Genomic DNA, 21141 nt, shown 5'->3' on the forward strand with positions numbered 1-21141 from the left:
GTCCTTCTGCTTCAGAGAACGCAAAAGCCAATTTCATGGTCTCAACAGAAGACAAACTTCCTCTAGAATTTGAAGGGTGTTAGTCTCCAAAGGCTTCCAAGTGTAAGTATGGGCATCCTGCCTGAACAGCTGAAATCAATAATGTTGCTTTCTTAGCAGTGCTTATTAGGTATTGACTTCTTATAAATTAAAGTTTTTCTTCAAACATCAACAAACTCAGCGTATTGTAATGTGCGTAGCCAAGAAATACAGAATTTAATAGTTTTGTATACTTTCAGCTTGGAGGTGGCATGTGGAAGCTTGCTAGATCAATTTAATTTCCCTTACCTTGTATAGTCAGTAATTGCATTTAAATTTAGACAAAGGAATGATTATGATTCGTTAGCATTAAAGGAGTTTGATAAGGGTAATGAAGTTTAGCCGAGCAATAGGAACATTCTGTGAAAAACACATTGTAGTCAACCTGCCACTTTGTTTTAATAAGTGTGCTTTGAAGATTTCAGTTATTATGTTAAATTACCACCTATTGCAAAGGGCCATGTTTGAACAATAAGTTCCAGGGTACTAATTATATGAGAATAAAAAAAAATCTTTCTGCACTGGGTGTTTTTCTGAACTGAAGAAAGTAAACTTCAAAGTGAAAGACCTGTCATCAGATTGGAGTTAATATAAATGATGTATATTTAATTTACTCAGGTATCTTATGATTAGAATGCAATATCTCCCATAAACTCATGTTTTATACCCTCAGTTATGCTTTTATTCACAATGAGTTGAATCAAGTGCAGTTTTCCTGAGCAATAATGGCACTTGAAGAACAAAACGCCATTATAATAGTTATCACACACTATATTCATTTGCTAACTCTATATTGTTTTAGTAAGTATATCATGAGATGCTTGAGTACACAGTGCCATTACAAATTCTTAGAGACAATAAATATCTAACAACCATGATACAAAAAACTCATTCATAAGTGTTACTCAAAAGTTGACTACAATTAGCCAAAACATAGACTAAATTTGTTTGACTTAATCGCCTCACATCAATTTATTAATTGACACAGCATTTATGTAATATTGTTCTAAATAAGAAAAGTATCCCTTAATGTTCTTATCCTTATATCATGAAGGAGAAAACATAAAATCAGCACTTCAGATGTTTCTAACTTCATTGGGAAAAGAATAGGAGGAATCCTAAACAATGCTTGGTACGTGTTCATAAGTAGGGTACAAAAATAGATGAGAATATAAAGGGATAGAGTAGAATCGAGAAGATAGTATTCAACAGAAAATTGATGTTAGTTTGGGAACAAAAGATCACAGGTTGAAGGCAAAACATTAGCAAAAACAATAAATGGGAATATATTTCATAATGAACATTATACAGTGAGGATCTTATTTTAATAAATAGACCAATAGGAGGGCATTGAAAATTTAACAATAAATCATGAGAATGAATTAAAGAAACAGAAAGGAGCTTCAAAAATAACATCAATATATACTATGGATTTTGTGAGGAAAAACAGTGGGGAAAGTAAAGAAATATCTCAATGGCTCCTAACCATAATAAACACTAGGCAAGAAAGGTTTTTCTCTTTGCAGTGATCTGAATAAGTTTTCAGCAATGGTCTTTTATCTATGAAGCTTCTTTTTTGTTGGAATTCTTTTGTTTTGGAGTCAAAGTCTGCAATACTCAGGCTTACTCCTGGCTCTGTACTCAGGGATCACTGCTGGTGGGAATGGGGTGACAATATGGGGTGGCAGGGAACAAACCTCAGTTGCTGACATGCAAAGCAAATGCACTATCTGCTGTCTTATTGCTGTCCCTCAGGTAAGCTTCTTTTGCATGATATAACAATAATTGCATTCTAGGTAATGGAGTGATCGAAAAGAATGAATGTTTTACTGGAGTAAGAAGAAGAATTGTACCTCAATGATGCTTGGAAAATTCACTAATATGGGAAGTCTGGCTGGAATAGTCGATTTAATAGGGATAGAGCATAGTACGGATTATCTATTTGTATCACTGTTGTGTAAACAGCATCTGTTACAGTGATAACACAAACTAGACACTCATTAACTGCAATGGATACCAAATTCAAAGAAGCAGTGCTGTAGAACATACAAATTGAATCATGTAAAATGAATGCTGGCCCTATCTATGATGATATCTAATGCACTGACCATCTCGTAGGTGGGCAGCAAGGCGTTCTTTTGATGTCCCATGGAATCCAGTGGCTAACGGCACTAATCCAGCAGTTGTCTCTAAATCGCATGACTGAAAATATCTGGATTTACTTCTGGTTGCTATGTTCTATTCTATATAACAATTTTTATTGATATTTATTTGTGTTGATTGTTGCTTTTATGGGGGATAGTGGGTTGGTTGGGACATACTTGGTGTGCTCATTACTTGCCCCACCTCAGTTCTTAGGGGGATAGTACGTTGACTCCTGGATGCCAAGCATGTTCTTCAGCCTGCACAGGTATTCATGCAGTCACCTTTCGATTATATCCGTGCATGGAAAATCTAATCCTTTTATGCCATGGTCATGCACTTGTTGTTATTATTATACTAAGCAAAATAAGTCAGACAATGTACAGTATAGTCGATAATACAGTATGATATGTTGTCTTATCATACTGTATACCAAATCATGCTATATGAAACAGCATACCATGCAGTCCTGCCCTGGCAGAAATTATTCCTGAATGCAGAGGCAGGAGTAAACATTGAACACCAACAGGAGTGGCCCCCAAACAAACAAAAAGAGTCACCATAGCAAAAACAGCAAATAAGTGTGGGAGCCCCACAAAGAAGTCTACTATGTCTGATGAGAATGTCAACTAATGTCAACTTTATCTGCGTGAGCAACCCCCCCAAAAGGGCCACAACCAAATTTCTGATACCTGTTAAGCACTCAACAAAAAGTACATGTACTATAATCACATGTGCCTGACCTCTGGTTCCACAGAAAAGAGGATGGAAGGATGGAAAGAAGGGTATGTCAACATTTTTCTACATATAAAAATATATAATAAGACAAAAATAGAATAATTATTTGGAATACAAAGAGACCTTTCAAAATTTTAATGGAAACAGATAGGGAAAGGACTATGTCACGTTGATCCTAATTCCTGGAGTGTTACTATGGCAAATAGATTTTATATCACTGTATCAGTGTATCACTGTCTTCCCTTTGCTCATGGATTTGCTCAAGCAGGCACCAGTAATGTCTAATTTGTCCCTGTTGTGTTCAGGGCCAGGGGAATGAGGCCAATTATTGTTACTGTTTTTGGTATATTGAATACTCCACGGGTAGCTTGCCAGGTTCTTCCATGCGAGATTCTGCACTTTATATAGTGGAGAATAATGGATTTTATATATAGAATTAAATTATAACCTGAGATGGAGAGATTATTCTGGATCATTCTGGTAAGCCCATTCTCCTCAGATGGGAGAAGAATTGTTCCTGGCTATTGTCACTGAAAGATTTGGATACGGTAGAGAGTACCAAAGAAATACAACTATTACCACCAGCTTTAAAGATGGAGATGAGAACCTTTGAACCAGAGGAAGGGAACCGTCTATAAGGTGGAGGAGAAAAGGAGAATTCTCCTCTGAAGTTTTCTGAAAATACTATAGTCTAACCCATAACATCACCATTAAACTTATAGTAATTTGTCACAGAATCCATAAGAAATAAATATTGAGATGAAGTTATAAAGTTCAGGATAAAAGTGAGATCTCACTGGAATCAAAAGTGACTATAAAGTGAGAAAAAGTAGATAAGGAGATAATTCATATCTTAAGAACTTTTTATTTCTAAGTGGAAAGAGAGCATTAACAGGAAGACAGCAGAGTATTGAAGGAGGAGATGTTAAAAGGAAGAATATACGAGCATGTTGAAACATTGATGAAAGAGGAAAGATTTAAGAGAGAATAAAAATGAAGAGGTTGGAGAAAGAGAATATAGCGGTTAAGGCACCTGCCTTGCAAATAGCCAACCTATGTTCAATCCCTCCAATATATAATAGCCAGAGCCCTGCCAGGAGTGATCTCTGAGTGCAGAGCCAGGAGTGAGGACAACTAGGCATAATACCAAAACTAACTAATTAACTAAATTAAAGAGGTTTCTAGGAAGGTACCAGGTGGAGTATGTTGGGGGATATGAAGGAGGAGCTACCTTTCTTCTGAAAATAAAGATTTAAAAAGCAAAAAGGATGTGGGAAAGGAAGGAGGAACAAACGATCCAGGTTCCAATGGCAGGCATTAACTAATCATCAGACAAATTACCTGACTGGTGTTCTATCATTAATATTAAAGAATTAGGACTAAAGTTCCAATAAAAAATTACTTATGAAGAATAATACAGAGTTCTCTTTCTCAGCTGTAATGCATGTGCGTTTTGAATTCTTAAAGTAGTAGTAACTGAAATAGGACAGATAATATTTCTTGGTAGCCTGTGAAAACAAGATAGCTCTCTGAGATTCATTTTTACTGCTTAAGGCAGAGAACTTTACACAATTTTTAGATAGGCTTGTTCCTAAAATGTCCTCAACAAGCCCACCTAAGAAATGTTACGTTAGTAACCTCTATAAGAACAGTATATAGATTCCTGTATGAAAAGAGAAGAAAACCTTAAAATGGATCTTTTCATGTGATTCAGCAATAGAGCACAAGCCTCCAAGATATTCTGACTCTACAAAATAAACAAAATTAAAACAGAAATTCTATGTGACCGAACAATACCAATTCTAGGCATTTACTTAAAGGATATAAAAGTATTAACTCAGGATATTTGTATCTTAATAACCCTATCAGCTTTATCCACAGTATCAAAACATGGTGTTAAGTCAAATGTTCAATGAACAATGACAAGATAATGAAACAGGGTGCATATATTAAATGAAGTACTAGTTTGCCTTTAAAAAACAAATTTACCATTTGGACATTTAGCAGAATACATAATACTTGAAGTGATAATCCTCAGTGATGATCTTAAAGAGGTAAAAGAAAATGATTGCATAGCTACATACATATATGTATGTGTGTATTTATATATATGTGGAATATAAAGACTAAAGCAAAAAAAAATTCCAGGAAAATTACAATTCCTAGTCTTGGAGAAAACTATGGTGCTTATCAGGGGGGAAATAAAGGTGAATGAAGGTGGACTGGAGGAGTGTGGGTGGTTTTCTCTGCCTGCCCCAACAGAGCCCCAGCAACTGAAAAATCTCCAGAACCCAATTGCCATCATACTTATGACCTACCTCCACAGACTTGGGAGGAGCCTCATCCATGAGAATGGATCAGCTAAAAACTCAGGTATGAGGGTTTTGTGATCAAAATCTAAGGGCTCTCACTGAGTTGGGAATGGGTGACCTCCCCCTATCTTCTTGTTCCTCCAGGAGCCTGGAGGTCACACCCATGAACTGTCTCTGGCACTGTGTAGCTCTTTAACGGCCATAATCCAGATACTCACAAATGAACCTCAGAAGAGAAAGAGAGCAACACAATGCAGAGATGTCTCTACACTCCATATTCATCATTCAGTTAAAAAATTTAACTCTAGCTGTATCACCCTATTGAAAATTTAAGAATTCCTGGAGACATCTCATATTCTGCCCCACTTATGTACCAAGAGTAATACACCACGTTTGATGAGGTGTAATGTGGAAGGCAATCTATCTATCTATCTATCTATCTATCTATCTATCTATCTATCTATCTATCTATCTAGACTCTCCAGAGGCAAGAGACTCTCCAGAGCCTAGTCACAGCCATGCTCAAGGCCCCTCTCCACACGTTTGGACGAGCATCACGCATGAAGGAACCGGCAGAGGAACCCAGGTGTGTGGGGCCCAGGGCTGAAACCTCCAAGCCTGTTTGGATCGGGACTGGGCCTCTTCCGTCCAGATTCCCCATTTTCCAGTAGCTAGGCGGTCACACTCAGGGACCACCCCCAGTGCCGTGTAATCACACCAACAGCAAAACATCCAGAGACTATAAAAGCAAGCTCCCGTAAGAGAGCAATGCAGAGAGTCTCCTGCCCCCTTGCCTGGCTGTCTTCCCTGGGACCCCTCACAAGGGGTGGGCTTCAGTTTCCCTCACCGCCCCGAGCAGAGATCCCATGGCTAGCTAGGCAGTCACACCCAGGGACTGCCCCCAGCTCCATGTGATCCCACCAATGGCTAACATCCAGAGACTATAAGATCAAGCTCCTGGAAGAGACATCTTATAGCCTAATTCTACCTCTGGGAGAACCTGGCAAGCTACCAAGAGTTTCCTGCCCACATGGAGAGAGTCGCAAACTCCCCATGATGTATTCATATGCCCAAAACAGTAACAATACTGGTTCTCATTTCCCTGATCCTGAAAGAGCCTCTAATGTGACACCATTGGGAAGGACGAGTAAAGAGAGGCTTCTAAAATTTCAGGGCTAGGACAAATGGAGACGTTATGAGACTGCTCAAAAAATTTGACTATCGATGATGGATGATGATTATAATGATGATGATGATATATACAGGTATACAAGAGTCAACTTGTAACAACATGTTAGTAATACAAGGGTTTAATGAATCCAGGTGAGATTCAACATTCTTTACACACTGCTCTAAGGAAAATTTTTAGATCATTTATTAGATCATTTGTTACTCATAACACAAAATAGCTTATTTAGTATGTGGTTTGGTCTTTTTGATGATGGGATATTATGGAACTGGAGCTTTAGTGGTTAAAACAGTGAGCCCTAGGCATATGTATAAGTGTTAAAGTCAGCTCCTAAATCCTACATGATTATAAACTAATAATAAGCCAGTTTTAACAACAAACAGAAAAGGAGTAGAACAAAAACGGAGATGCTACTTTAGCATGTGGAACATTTTGAGCAAATGTCAAAGGATGCCCAGTTGGCTTAATAGAAACTTACCATTATCTTAACAACTTAGAAAAAACAAAGCTTGGAATATTACCAAGAAATAGGACTTTGATAAGAATTAACCTTTTTAGCAAAAAGAAAATCTTTCCAAATAGGAAACACATATCTAATAAGAGGTGGCTGTGTTTTATCTTGTGAATGACACTCATGATCATGACAGTTTACCTATCTGCTTGATGAAGGACTGAGATGTTCACACTCAACAGGTTTCCATGTACTTTGTACCTCACATATAATGTAACCGCAAATGACTATAAAATCATGTGTTACCCAAGCCATAATACAGTAAGAGGCTTTTGTTTTCAGGGTCTTGCAAATGCTATAGAACCTATAGGAATACATTCTGCAAAATAAATTAATTATTTTCTTGCTGCCACAGTTCTTTGAACATGATGGGGAAAATATAAAAAGCATTACAGACAAGAAATCTTTTCCTGTTTTCAAAAGATTTAAACAAAACCCAACAGAAAAATATTCAATAGTCTCTTTTCAACTTGATGAGTATGTAAATATTCATGATGACATTTGAAATTGGTACTGTATTTGAATTTTAAAAAAAACACTAAATAATCAAGTGAACCATCCTGTGCCGCAGTACTAATCTTTGTGTTCAAAGGTTCTGAGTGGATGATGGGATGTTGTCTAATATGTCAGTGATTGGCTATTTATTTTTACCGTTTAAATTCATCTCTCCCTTTTATCATTTTGAAAGGGACACTGATTTCAATAGAAAACACTAAATGGGGGAAAAAAACTGCACAAAATTAAAATCAACAAAGTCAAAGTCAATGTCAGAAGGCACAAAGTTCAAAAAGTCAAAAGAGAAAATAGAGCAGAGATTTAAGCTGCATCAACTCTGACTGCTTCTGATTCAGTGATTTCGGCCCAAATACACTAAGAGTCAACTGTTCTATTCAGACTGGTCTAGTAATGGAGAAGAGTCACAAAAGGTCAGGTCCTTTCAATTCCCCAACAGTCTCCACTACCTCCTTATACGCACATTTTTAAAGAAACTAATTATGAGAAGAGGGACAGAGCGATAGAACAGGGTCAAGGAATTTCAATTGAAAGTGTCCAACCTTAATTCTACCTCTGCACCACATGGTCCCCTGTACCTCACCAGGAACAAGAACCTAAATCACAGAGGTAAGAAAATCTTGACAACACCTGTGGGCATGGCCCCAAACACTGCCCCTCCAAACATAAAACAACATAGAGGAAAGAGAAAAGAACATGACCTCCAAAATGACTGCAGGCTTCTCTAGAAGCAGGAAAGAGTGTATGATGGGATGTTATCTAATATCAGTGATTGGCTATTTAATTTTACATTTGAAATTTATTTACTCCTTTCATCGTTTTGAAGGGGCTCTGATTTCAATAGAAAACACTAAATGGGGAAAAAATCCAGAAAATTGAAATCAACAAAGTGAAAGTCAATGTTGGAAGCACAAAGTTCAAGAAGTCAAGAGAGAAAGTAGGAATATGGGCAAATGGAGAATAGAATATGCCAAAAAATTACTTTTCATATGTATGATCAGAGGGGTCAAAAGGAATCTTAGCACCCATTTAGAATGCTTCAACACTTACTAAGATGCTATCTGCTCCATGGGGATGGCAGAATACTACTTGAAAATATATAATGCCTTTTAGGAATGTCAAGTTTGTTAAGCTTTGTAACCTCATGAACTAGGCTTTAACCTATTTTTTGTTGTATTTGAAACAATAGGTGACTTGAATTTTGTGATCTTTATGAAAAATAAAACAGAAAAGATGCAGACGCTTTGATGGGGCTCTTTTTGGTTTACACCAGGCGATGTTTCGAATTACTCCTGGCTCTGCACTCAGGAATTACTCTTGGCAGCACTTGGGGACCATACAAGGTGTCAGTATCGAACCCATGTTGACCTTGTGCAAGGCAAAGGCCCTACCTACTGTACTCTGATTCCAGCCCCTACAGACATATTCTTGCCAGACTCTTTTCCTAAAGTTATTTATGATTTACCACCACAATTTATTTGAGTACTTGGCCTGAAAGATAGTATCTCTTCTATTGTTTTTGTAAAGTAATATTCTCTAATAATCAATTATTTTACTGATCCTAATTAGAGGGTGATTTCAAATTTTTCTTTAAAAAGTATTGGTAAATGCCCCAAACCTTCTAAATGGTTTTGGACAAATCTCTTGCAGCCTTTACAGCCTGTACAAACACTATAAAATATACTGGGTAAACTTACGATGAGATGATAAAACACTAAATAAATAATTTATGTGTTTCTCACAGTCATCCTTTCTTAATATTACTGCTTTGAATTAATAGAGTGTCATTCTCCCCAAGGGCCAAAAGGACTCCATAAGCAAAACACATTCATCCTCCTGCTAGCCCTGTGGGCAAGAAAAGCTCAAGAGTGATTATCCCCATTTTACAGTCTACAAAAATGAGGACCTAGGACACAAACAACATACTATGTAGAAGGTTGGAGGCAGAGATTTATGACATACTGAAAGGAAAATAGAAGAAAAGCTATGGAGTCTAATGGTTTTGAGAATCTGAGAATTTAGAATTAACTTGGAGATACAATTAGTCAAAACCTACCATGAATTTTTCCATGTACTATCAGAAAATACATATGGCTTATCAAAATTGAACATCTACATAGGTCAAGGAACCAACTGAAAATACACAGCAAACTCTAAACCTTAAGAGATAGTAATCCTCAAGATATCAGGGTAAAGAGACCCTACTAACATAGGGAACATTGCAGAGGCTAGCTGAAAGGCAATGATTGAACAAAGGCTTATTGGGGGAAAAAAGTGTGCAGCATCACTAGAGTAGTGTTTTTAATAATGTAATCAGTCAAGGACAGAGTGCAAAAATAGAAGGGCAATGATAGAGTAATTATATTGAGCAATCACACTCCTAGGTAGATAGAAGCTATTGACATTAAATATTATAAATCTGAACTGATTTTCTTCTAATGAAGGAATGTAACAAACACAAATTGAGACAACACAGTATAGTAATAGGTCTACAGAAAATGCTTTTTTGACCAATAACATCAACTGAAATACTGTAAAACAGGCAGAAATAAGAACAGAACAAAAAAAGTCAGATATTCCATTTAGTTATGAATGTTCATTCCTGGCACTTTAAAGGGACACTATGGAATGAATGTGAGTTTATATAATTCCAAAGACAGGCAATATAACACTGGGAGAGAGGGGCAGTGACAGTGTGGCACACCTGAAGACATTTGGGGATTACTCCTGGCTCTGCACTCAGGTTGTGCTCAAGAGTCCATGTAGGATATGCAAGGCAAATGCCCTACCTGCAGTATTATTTCTCCAATATCAGGCAATACAACTTGTCTTGGCAATTTCACTAGCTGATAAATTTGGAGAAGTTACTGAAATTTTATGAGCCTGGAATTTTCCCATTTGTAAAGATGTGGTGTGTAAAGATGTGGTGTGGATTAGGCAGAAACATGTAGACAGCTTTCAGAATACAGTGAAAAGATTCATATGAACACTTACTAAATATTTAATATTACCTATCACTAACATCAAGGTGATTATACTAACCCAATTTTCATTGGATTTGTGATTCTTTATAGTCCTGCCTAAGATACATGAAAATATGTAATCAGCTACTTCACTAATTACATCCATACATCAAACATTGCTTCCACAAGTAATAGAATAAGCCTAAACTACCAAAGAACTTGAGATGGGAATGGGGCGTTTTACACAAGTAATGAGAGGCCCAGACATTTGAAGAGGGAACCAGATCCATAGACTTCAAGTGTACAATGAACTCTAACATTTGATGGTCCAAGTTTTGTATGCAAATATTCATACAATTTGCAAAATGCACAGGCACAAGAAAATCCACAGTGGTGTTAACATAAGTAAAGAAATGTCAACAACAAACTCCAAATTTCTTAACATTTTCTGCCTGCCAAAAACTGCCCACGACTAAAATGTAATCACTTCTTTTAAGAGAAATGGCAATTGCCTCTCAGTGGCAGCATAGCGACTGCCATCTTTCAGGGCCTAATGGACAGAGGTACAAGTTTGCAGTGATGGGGCATCTGGGGAATATTGGGATGTGGGGTCGGAACCGGTGCTGCTCCCCACCCAAATTAGACCCCAAGCAGCCGCCTACGAATGGCTCCTCTGCTCCTGAACGGCCATGATCCCAGAGGCACACAAACCAATTTTGGAACCTAGTGGCTTCTGGCAGAAATCCCTCTGGACTTAATTACTAAAATACCAGAAATCCAAAATCGCATGGCCACAACATCATATGCTCTTTATTATCAGCAATAAAAAACAAATTAGTAATGATGCCTTTTGGGCAGGTCTGATTGTTGGGGGAAATTCCAAATAATAATAATAATGGGGTTTCTGTGGAAACATTGAATGTAATCAAAGTAAAGAGAGAGTAAAGTGAAAATCATCTGCCACACAGGCAGAGTGGGGGATGGATGGGGGGTTTACTGGGGTTCTTGGTGGTGGAACATGTGCACTGATGAAGGGATGGGTATTTGTTCATTGTATGACTGAGACTTAAACCTGAAAGCCTTGTCACTGTTCTCACAGTGATTCAATAAATAAATAAATAAATAAACCAATACTAGTAAATTTAAGGGCATAAGCAAATATGGTAGAAAATGGTAAAGATCAAATAGAAATAAATGAATATATCAAAGGGATTCAATCTTTTGACTAGAACAGATAAAAAGTAACCATCAAAAATTTTATTGAAAAAACTGGATTCTAAAAAAAAAGAGAAATGGTAATTATGTTTATCTCTTGTCCATTTTAACTACTGGACAATAAAACATCAAGAGGATGTAAATGCTGGCTATCACATGTATTATATTTATTTATAAACTACATGTGCACAAAGGCAAAAGGAATAAAAAAACTGGTATTCAGTAAGAAGCAAACCACTAGGTTTGGGGGATTGAATGGCAAAATAAAAGGTAGAGGAACACTATGGCAATGGTAGAAGGAAGTGACTATTCTGGAGAAAGATGAATGGTGGAAAATGATAATGCATTATGGATGAAACCTTATCTGTAATAGTATTGTAAAACATAGTGTCTAAAGGAAGAGGGAAAAAGGTGCCTGTCAATAAAGAAAGAATGGCAAATGGAGACATTGGAGGAGGGAAGTGGACACTGGCGAAGAAATTGGTGCGAGAGCACAGTAACCTGAAACTTAACCATTAATAACTTTGTAAATTGTGATGCATCAATAAAAATAAATTAATTAAAATCAACTAAAATAAAAATGCTCAGGATTGGATAGATAGAATAGCAGGCAGGATGCTTGCCTTGCATATGGCTGATGAGAGTTCAATCCCCGGCACACTTATAGGGTCCCTAGAGCCCTGCCAAGAATGACCTCTGAGTGTCGTGCCTGAGCATATCTGAATGTGGATCACAAAAAAAAGAAACCAAACAAAAAAGATGTTTCCAGTGTCTGTAATGAACACATTTATAGAGCTGATAGAACTTAGAGTTCTGTGTTACTTTCACCCAAGTGTGAAGATTGTAGTGGTCAAGTTACGACAAATGACCATGGCTTTGTGAGGGAGCAAGATGGAACCTAATGGTACTAGGCAGGTGAGTCAGGAAGTGATTACCACATTGAGAGTCAGAATGAATAGAAGGACAATCAGTATTTTGTAAGTCACATTTAGTTACTTCCAATGCTTCAAATATTTCTAATGCCCATGGTGAATGCACTCACACTTTGACTAAAGAGAGAATTCTTTTTCCCTATCTCCAAGTACAACACATGATATCTTACCTATCATACTTTAAGGGTTTTATAAAAGCACTCAGCTCAAAAATGACCTGTACATTAATCATTTTCTATTTCCTCCTATCTAGATTGTGGATCTGTTCCATATTTTTCTTCCTAAACTCTCTACTCGTGGTTTCTCTCTCCCAATGAGTTGATTTACATATACTCAAAAATGCAATAAAAATATCAACTCACAGAGAAGAAAACTAGACTGTAATGTTGCTTCCCATTGATCTGTAGCCATGGGCTGTTTTACTAAAGCTTCTTTATCCATTTGTGTGTGTCCATGGTGTATTCTCCCATCACTTCTGAAATAGTGAATTAATTCTCAAATGGTTGGAGGAAAACAGCAAAATTCCCCAGGGATGTTATCAAACTATACATGCCCCCTGAGAGAGACTATAAGTTTCCTCATGCTAACTCCAGCCCTTCATGTCTAAAATCACCAAAGAGTAATGAGTAAAGGCACTGATGGATGTCAATGTCACAGCATGGAAGAAGAAAACAAGTCTAGAACCACTAAATTAAATTCAAGATTAACAACCAAATACCCCCCTTTCCTATCACACCAGTCTTACACATCTATTCCATTAGGAATCACAGTGGGAACTGTATTATCAAACCTATTAAAAGTTGCCTCAGGAGAAAACAATTAGTTGAAATTCACATCTTCTATAAATTATATATAGATTAGATTTCCTTGACTTTTCCCCAAATGGAATCCTCTGTCTTCTGTACAAATTAAGGCTCTCATGATTTCTTACAGCTATCCTCTAACTGGAATTATTCATTTATGCATGGATATATGAATACACGTATGTATGTTGGTTTGGGGGTGACATCCAACCGTGCTGTAGGCACCACCATAGGTACTGTGAATCAATTTAGCAAGCCCTCCTGCAAGTCACTTTGCTACTTCAGCTCTCTCCAAACTTAATTGGTCCGACTGATTTTTATCCTATCTCCCAAACAGGGTTTTCTTGTGAAACAAGTCTAATCAATGACTACTTGAAACCTTTCACAATTTCTAAGTTCCAGAAGTCTCATCAGTGCAAAGAAAATCATCCATAACCTGGTGTTTGACAATTTAGTCACATGTTTTTCTTTTCTTTTTTTTTTGTTGTTATAGTTACTGTTGTTCTTTGTTTTTTTCCTTTTATTTTTTGTTTTTTTGTGTGGCTTACCCTATAATTAAACCCAGGGACTCACACATGCAAGGCAATTGCTCTGTGAATGGATGGACCATAACTCCATCCCTTGTTTTGACAATTTTACTACAACTTAAATTTACCAGACTCAACTATTAATATTGACAAGTCCATAGATACATTTATTCACTGTGTTTCCCAAACATTCATGCCTTTATAATGTTCTCCAGAATTCTCAAAACATTCTTTCCAGATTTGAAATGGAGAAACTATTATTCATCCTTCAAAAAAAACTTATATACATTTTATGTGAAACCCTTTGGGCAAAGATTTCCCTCCTTCATTGTATTAATTCTGTATCTGGAGCATAGAACTGCTGCACTTCGGAGACTAAAGTGAATACTGCATTACCCTACATTTCCTTACACATCTTTTGGTCTTTCATATAATTTTATTAATACCATAAGACCAGAGTCTTTATGTATCATTATATGTCCAACTACAAGCACAAAGACTAGGACATATCAGCTCATCTATCTGCCGCATTGAATTAAGCAGCAAGAAAATTTATTGATATTTTAAATAAAAGACAGCCTTCATTTCAATTAGTGGAATGAAATATTTAAATTAAGAATCATCTGTAACTCCACTGTGACCCACTCAAGTCACCAGAGCCTGTCAATGCTTTCTTAGAAATGTGTCTAAAATTTTTGACACACCAGAGATCTTCTTGGTGAGGCTTTGCCCCTGCATGCTTAAATAAGAATGCAGTAGTTTCCTAGAAAATTTTGATTCTGTCCTTTCTTCACTTCTATTTGACACTACCTATTATTACCAAGTCCGTCCTCTGGAAACCCTCTGATTCCCCTTCCCTAATGAGGAGTGGCTTCTCACTGTCATCATAATAGACTCAAACTAATTCAGATGTTACAGCTCCAGGATACAGAACTTACATTAAATCTCTGTTCATATAAGGGAAACTTCCATTCAAAGTCCAGTACAAAGTGTACTAATTTCAATGATTCACAGTACACGTTTTAAAAACATTTGTCACAAAAAATATCAGAATAAGATTGCTAGAAAATGCATTAACACATAATAGAAAACAGAATTTTCCTTATATACAAAAAACACCCTAACTCAGAAAATCAATAGAAAATGGTCAGCAGAAGGCAAAAATTCCCTAAAAAGAAATAGATTAAGGACATAAAATGATACCTCATCAATAAATAAATATGATTTTTATGACATATGAAATTTCTTATATCTGACTATAAAATTCAAATCTAGAATTACACATTTGGTACACTGTGGATATAAAAGTAATACGCATAAGCTTGGTCAAAATATAAATTGTCAGAGCCAGGCATTCTGGTGAGCAACGCGGCCGGAGAATGCTCTGGACCCGAAACCGGGCCAACAACACCGGGGATCCAGACGGAGGAGGTGCAGCCACCACATCTTCTACGGGTGGAGGCCTGGAGACACTGAGCAGCAACTAACATGGTTCCGGGATGCGGGACTGGGACACATCCGAACCGCCCTCGCGATCTTTTCTAAAAACTGAAAACATACAATCTTTAATTGGAAAACTAATTATCAAATGCTTCCTTAGTAGGGCTGTCTTTCTTAGGGGGAAACTCCAACAATAATAGTGAGTTTTGTGTTGAAATATGGAACGTAATCAAGGTAAAGAGAAAATGAAGTGAAATTCATGAGTTATACAGTTGGGGGTGGGGGCCATGGGCGGGGGGTATACTGGGGATTTTGGTGGTGGAATATGGGCACTGGTGAAGGGATGGTGTTTGAATATTCTATAACTGAGACATAAACCTGAGAACTTTGCAACTTTCCACATAGTGATAAAATAAAAATTAAAAATATATATATAAATTATCACATTATATTTGAAGAGAAGTTTGATGCTACCTGATAAATTAAAAAACAAAAATTCACACTTTCCTTTGGACATGGAAATCATATTTCAAAAACAACTATCTACAGAAAAATGATTCAAAATATCTAAAATTACAAATATATTTTAGCAGTACTGTTAATGTTAGTAATGAATTTACTTTAAATATATAACCACAAAACAAAATTGTAAAAGCTATTAAGAAATCATGGGTGTATTTATAAATTATTTCCATAATATTTTTCATTGAAGTTGGAAAAATATTACTCTAAAAATTCTGTATGTGTAATACACATGTGTAATAGACATGCATTAATATGTATTATTACAATAAATATGAATACTTACATGATTTATTACTCATTTATAAAATATTACATTGTTTACCACTAAAAGAATGTGGATTCATTTAAAATAATCCAAACTGAAATTAATATCCTCTCTTGACTTTTAATGTCACATATATATACATTTAAAAATATTTAAAACATTCACTAATGAGTTATTTGGTACTAGATGCAAAATTGATTTATAATACATGGATTTCAGATATGTAAATTGTTGAACCATAATCTGAACACTCCACATCGTTTATCAACAGAGTTCTATATTGAATTCATTACAATTTTTCCTGATTTGCATACCTTTCTGGTCTACCTTCCAGTGTGGTAATTTAATGCACATATCTGAGATACTTAACTAAATTTTAAGTTGAAAGTAATGGAACCATAAACCATCTTTTTATATTTTCTAGAACAAAGCTGTATATAGAGAATGTACTCAATAAATGAATAAAATAATGAAATCCATTAAAACAACACCTCAGATTTTATTCGATTTTATATTGTTCTCAGGGCTTACTCCTGGCTCTCTGCTCAGGGATCATTTCTCATGGGGCTTGCAGGACCATATGGGTTCCCTGGGATTGAACCCAGGGGGCAGCATGCAAGGCAAATGCCCTGCCAACTGTATTTCTCTCTGGCTCAACACCTTGATTATTAGAAGTTCATAGTAACAAGCATTTATTGAATATACAGCTCTTTATAGATCACTTTTAGAGCAGCAATAAGTTTAAAAACAGAAAAAATAGTTTTTCTATCTGTTTCATCAGCAATACATAGTCAATATACATTACCAAAATCACTATGTTGACACATTATAATCAAACAGGGTCCATATCACTGTATCACTGTCATCCTGTTGATCGTCGATTTACTCAAGCGAGCACCAATAACGTCCCTATTACACTCAGCCCTGAGATATTAGCAGCCTCTCCTTACTCATCTTTCCCAATGATTGGAGGCTCTTTCAGGATCGGGGAACGAGACCTATAGTTACTGTTTTTGGCATATTGAATACGCCACGGGTAGCTTGGCAGGCTCTGCCATGCTGGCAGGATACTCTCGGTAGCTTGCCGGGCTCTCCGAGAGGTATGTATATATCTTTTACTGTATTTTGGATATGAATACACCATGGAGCCCTTGCAATGCTCTCCCATGCGTGCAATAGACTCTTGGTAGCTTGTCGGGTTCTCCAAGAGGGAGAACAAGACTATTAGATGTTTCTCGGTCGCACAGCTTCCAGGAGCTTGGTCTTATAGTCTCTGGATGTTGGCATTGGTGTGATTGCATAGCGCCACGGGCAGTTTGTGGATGTGGTTGCCAAACTACTGGAAAATGGGGGGTATGGGTGGAGAAGGCCCAGTCCAAATCCGAGCAGGCTTGGAGATCACAGCCCCGAGTCCCCGCACACCTGAGCTCCTCTGCCGGTCCCTTCATCTGTGAGGCTCATCCGAACGTGTGGAGAGTTGCCTTGAGCACGGCTGTGGCTAGGTTCCAGAAGTTTTCAACTGTCAAGGCTCTGCTTGGGGTGGGGAGGGAAAGGCAACCTTCCCCTCTGAGGGGCCCAGGTGAAGGCAGCCAGGTGCGGGGGGCCTGGGGTCCATATATTAAAGATTAACTCTTGGCATTGTACATTCAAAAGATTTTGATGAAATTATTAAGTTTAATCATCATTGTAATAGCATACAGAACATATTCACTGCCTCCAAAATTCATTGTGTTCACTGATTTCTCTTTCCCGCATAGTTATGTATAGCGTATGTAACCTTTAAGGACAGGGCTCATTCATTTAGTATTTAAGATACTTCCTTGTCTTTCAAGACTTTGAAAGCTTTGAGGGAGGTCTGGGATGTTTTTAAATTTTTTTAATTATTTGCTTTAGAGCCACACCTGGCTTGCTCAGGGCTGATTCCTGGCTTTGCACTCAGGAAATATTGCTGTCCGGGCTTCAGGAATCATATGGGACACAGGGGACCAAACCTGGGTTGGCTGTATGCAAGGAAAACATACCACCCTACCCACTGAACTATAACTCTGGTCCCAAGAAGGCTCATGGTCTTTTTAACCTCCGAGTAGTATTTTCTTTGTTTGGATGCCAGACAACTTACAGATTCACCTACAGAAGACTATCTTTATACGTTATTGTTGGCAAGTTTTTTTAGGGATAGGTAAATGGCCAAAGAGCTGGAGCTCATATTTGCATACAGGAGCAGACTGCGATGTCTGGGACCATATAAACACATAGCACTGTATACCTGTCCCCTTTCCCACAAAAATGGAGTTTTTTATCCACAGCATTCATTTCTTTAGGGGGTCAGGGATAAAAACAGCAGTGCTTAGGGTTTACTATATGTGCACTCAGGGTTCACTTCTGATGGAGCTGTGGGAACCATATGTGGTGCTGAAGCTCAAACAAAAATCAGCTGTATGCAAGGAAAGTATCTTAAACATTGTACATTCTCTGTGGACACACAGAATTTATTTTTTATGCCCAGAATTTTATATTGATACAAACCAAAGCCATCTACAAGAAATACCAAGGGTCAAGATTGCTGGATCATTAGCTTAAAGTGTTAAGTTTTATAAGAAACCACCCAACTCTGTCTCAAATGACTATAGCATTTCTTATTCCCACCGGCAATTTGAGTTTCTGTTTCATCACACATGCTAACAAGTATTTAATGCTGTTGCATTTGTTTATTTTACACATTATAAAAATGTAAAGTGATAATTTGTTAATTTTTATTTCTCTGATGAAATGATTTGCTGCATATTCTTTTTTGCTTATTTGTCATATATATTCATTAATGATGAAAGAATTCTTTCAAGAAATTTGGTGATTTTTTAAATAGGGTTGCTTGAGAAATTCCTTATCTATAATGTATAAATTATTTATCAAAAGTCTTGTGCAAATATTTTCTCCCACTCTGAAGTTGATATCTAATACTCTTGATATTGGATTTCACTTTCTTGATATTGGAAGTCGTTCATTTTAATGAGTTCCACCTTTTCATTACTTTCATAATTATGAGTGATATTGTATTGAAACAGACATTACCATATTGAAGAACACCTAGATTTTCAATGTTTTGTTTTAGCTTTGGGGATTTTCATTTTATTTTAAAATTAAATTTGTATTAGTTTATCACCAAGTGATTATAGAGATATATAGGTATAAATTAAGTGATTATTTTACCTGCTTTTGAGGCATGTGACTAGTCAACAACTATCTAATGAGACTACCAGTACTCAATTATTTTTCTTTTCTTCCTACATCAAAGTTCAGCTGCAGTTGAGACGGTCTACACATATCTCTCAGATCCAGGAATTCTATCTTAGCAGCGGAGCATTATTTCAATAGCTTTAACTGAACAGGAAGGAAGGAAAGAAGGATGGAAGGATGGAAGGAAGGAAGGAAGGAAGGAAGGAAGGAAGGAAGGAAGGAAGGAAGGAAGGAAGGAAGGAAGGAAGGAAGGAAGGGAGGAAAGGAGGTAGAAAGAAAGGAAGAAAGGAATTTGTGTTCTTTCTATTCTGTGCCACTGATCTGTATTATCTTTTCCAATATCAAAATATATTGACTACCTTATTTTCACAGAGACATTTGAAGTCATTTAACATTAGTTCATCAACATTGCTCTTTCTTATCAACATTATATTGGCTACACTGTCCCTTTTACTTCTAATATATAATGTTTAGAATTGCATTGTGAATAAACAGAAAGTAACATTTTAGGAGTTTAACTAGGGTTGATATGAGTCTATGTGTTAAATTGTGAAGGAAATGGCTCCTACACACCTTTCTTTTCATTTTGTTGGGAGTTAGTGGCCAGAGGTTTTTTTTTTTTTCACAGACTTTAATCTTTATTACAAAGAATCTATGATAATGGAAATTGCATGGTAGTGGAAAAAGGAGAACCTTTCAGATCAATGGAATAGGAATGAGAGCACTGATATAACCCTCAAATGTATGGATAGTTAATATATGATGAAGGGAGTAGTATAATGAAAGGAAGTAAGGAGAGTTTCTTATCTTTCAGGGAAAGAAAAGGAAACTTTCTGAACATGCTAAGATATACCTAAATGGACAGACTTTTTGATTTCTTTTATTTTTTAATTGAATCACCTCCAGTTGCACAGATACAAAGCTGCTCATTATCAGGGCTCAGTCATATAATGTTCCAATACCCATCCCTCCACCAGTGTATTTTTCCCACCATCAATGTCCCAAGTTTCCCTTAGTACACCACCACACCCACCCTTACTCTGCCAGGCTGCCTGTCTCTTTCTCCACACAAGGTATTCTTGACTTGCTTAGTTGTAGTGCATTGGTTGTTACACTTTGTTGCCATATTGGCAGATTTTCCCTTTGGGGTATCAGGAGTTACACAGCTGTTTGTGTTGGTCGTACACTTATTTGTGGTACCAAGAATCACAATATAAAAGTCAAAAATTGTATGCAGCAGTGTGAGACATGGAACTTTTGCCCTCAAGAATCAAAATGTGAAATCTAAGACTGGGGAGAAAGCAGGAGGACTGAAGCACATGTTCTGCAATTTGTAGACCCCACTTTCTATTATGAACAGCACATGCTTCTCCAAGAACAGCCTGGATTGAACAGAGAACTGCAAACAACATATAGTTGGAGAACCACAATCTCCTTCAGAGTGAAAATTAAAAAAATAAAATGGTGAGCACACTATTTCAGAGTAAAACCCACAAGTGCAAGGTGCAAGGACATCTCAAAGATATTAAATTTTCATATTTTGGTCACTCTGTTTGCTAAATATTGATAACAAGAAAAATAAAATAAATAACTGAAGGCCTGCTATGGAGGCTGGCTTAAGGGGTGGTTGGTAAAATTGTAGATAATGGTGAAGGGAAATATAATGGTGGTGGTATTAGTGCTGGAATATTGATGGACTAAACAATTGATAGCATGAAAAATCAATATCACCATGAACAACTTTGAAATCAGTG

This window comes from Sorex araneus, chromosome X (assembly GCF_027595985.1).
Source record: "Sorex araneus isolate mSorAra2 chromosome X, mSorAra2.pri, whole genome shotgun sequence".
NCBI lineage: Eukaryota > Metazoa > Chordata > Mammalia > Eulipotyphla > Soricidae > Sorex > Sorex araneus.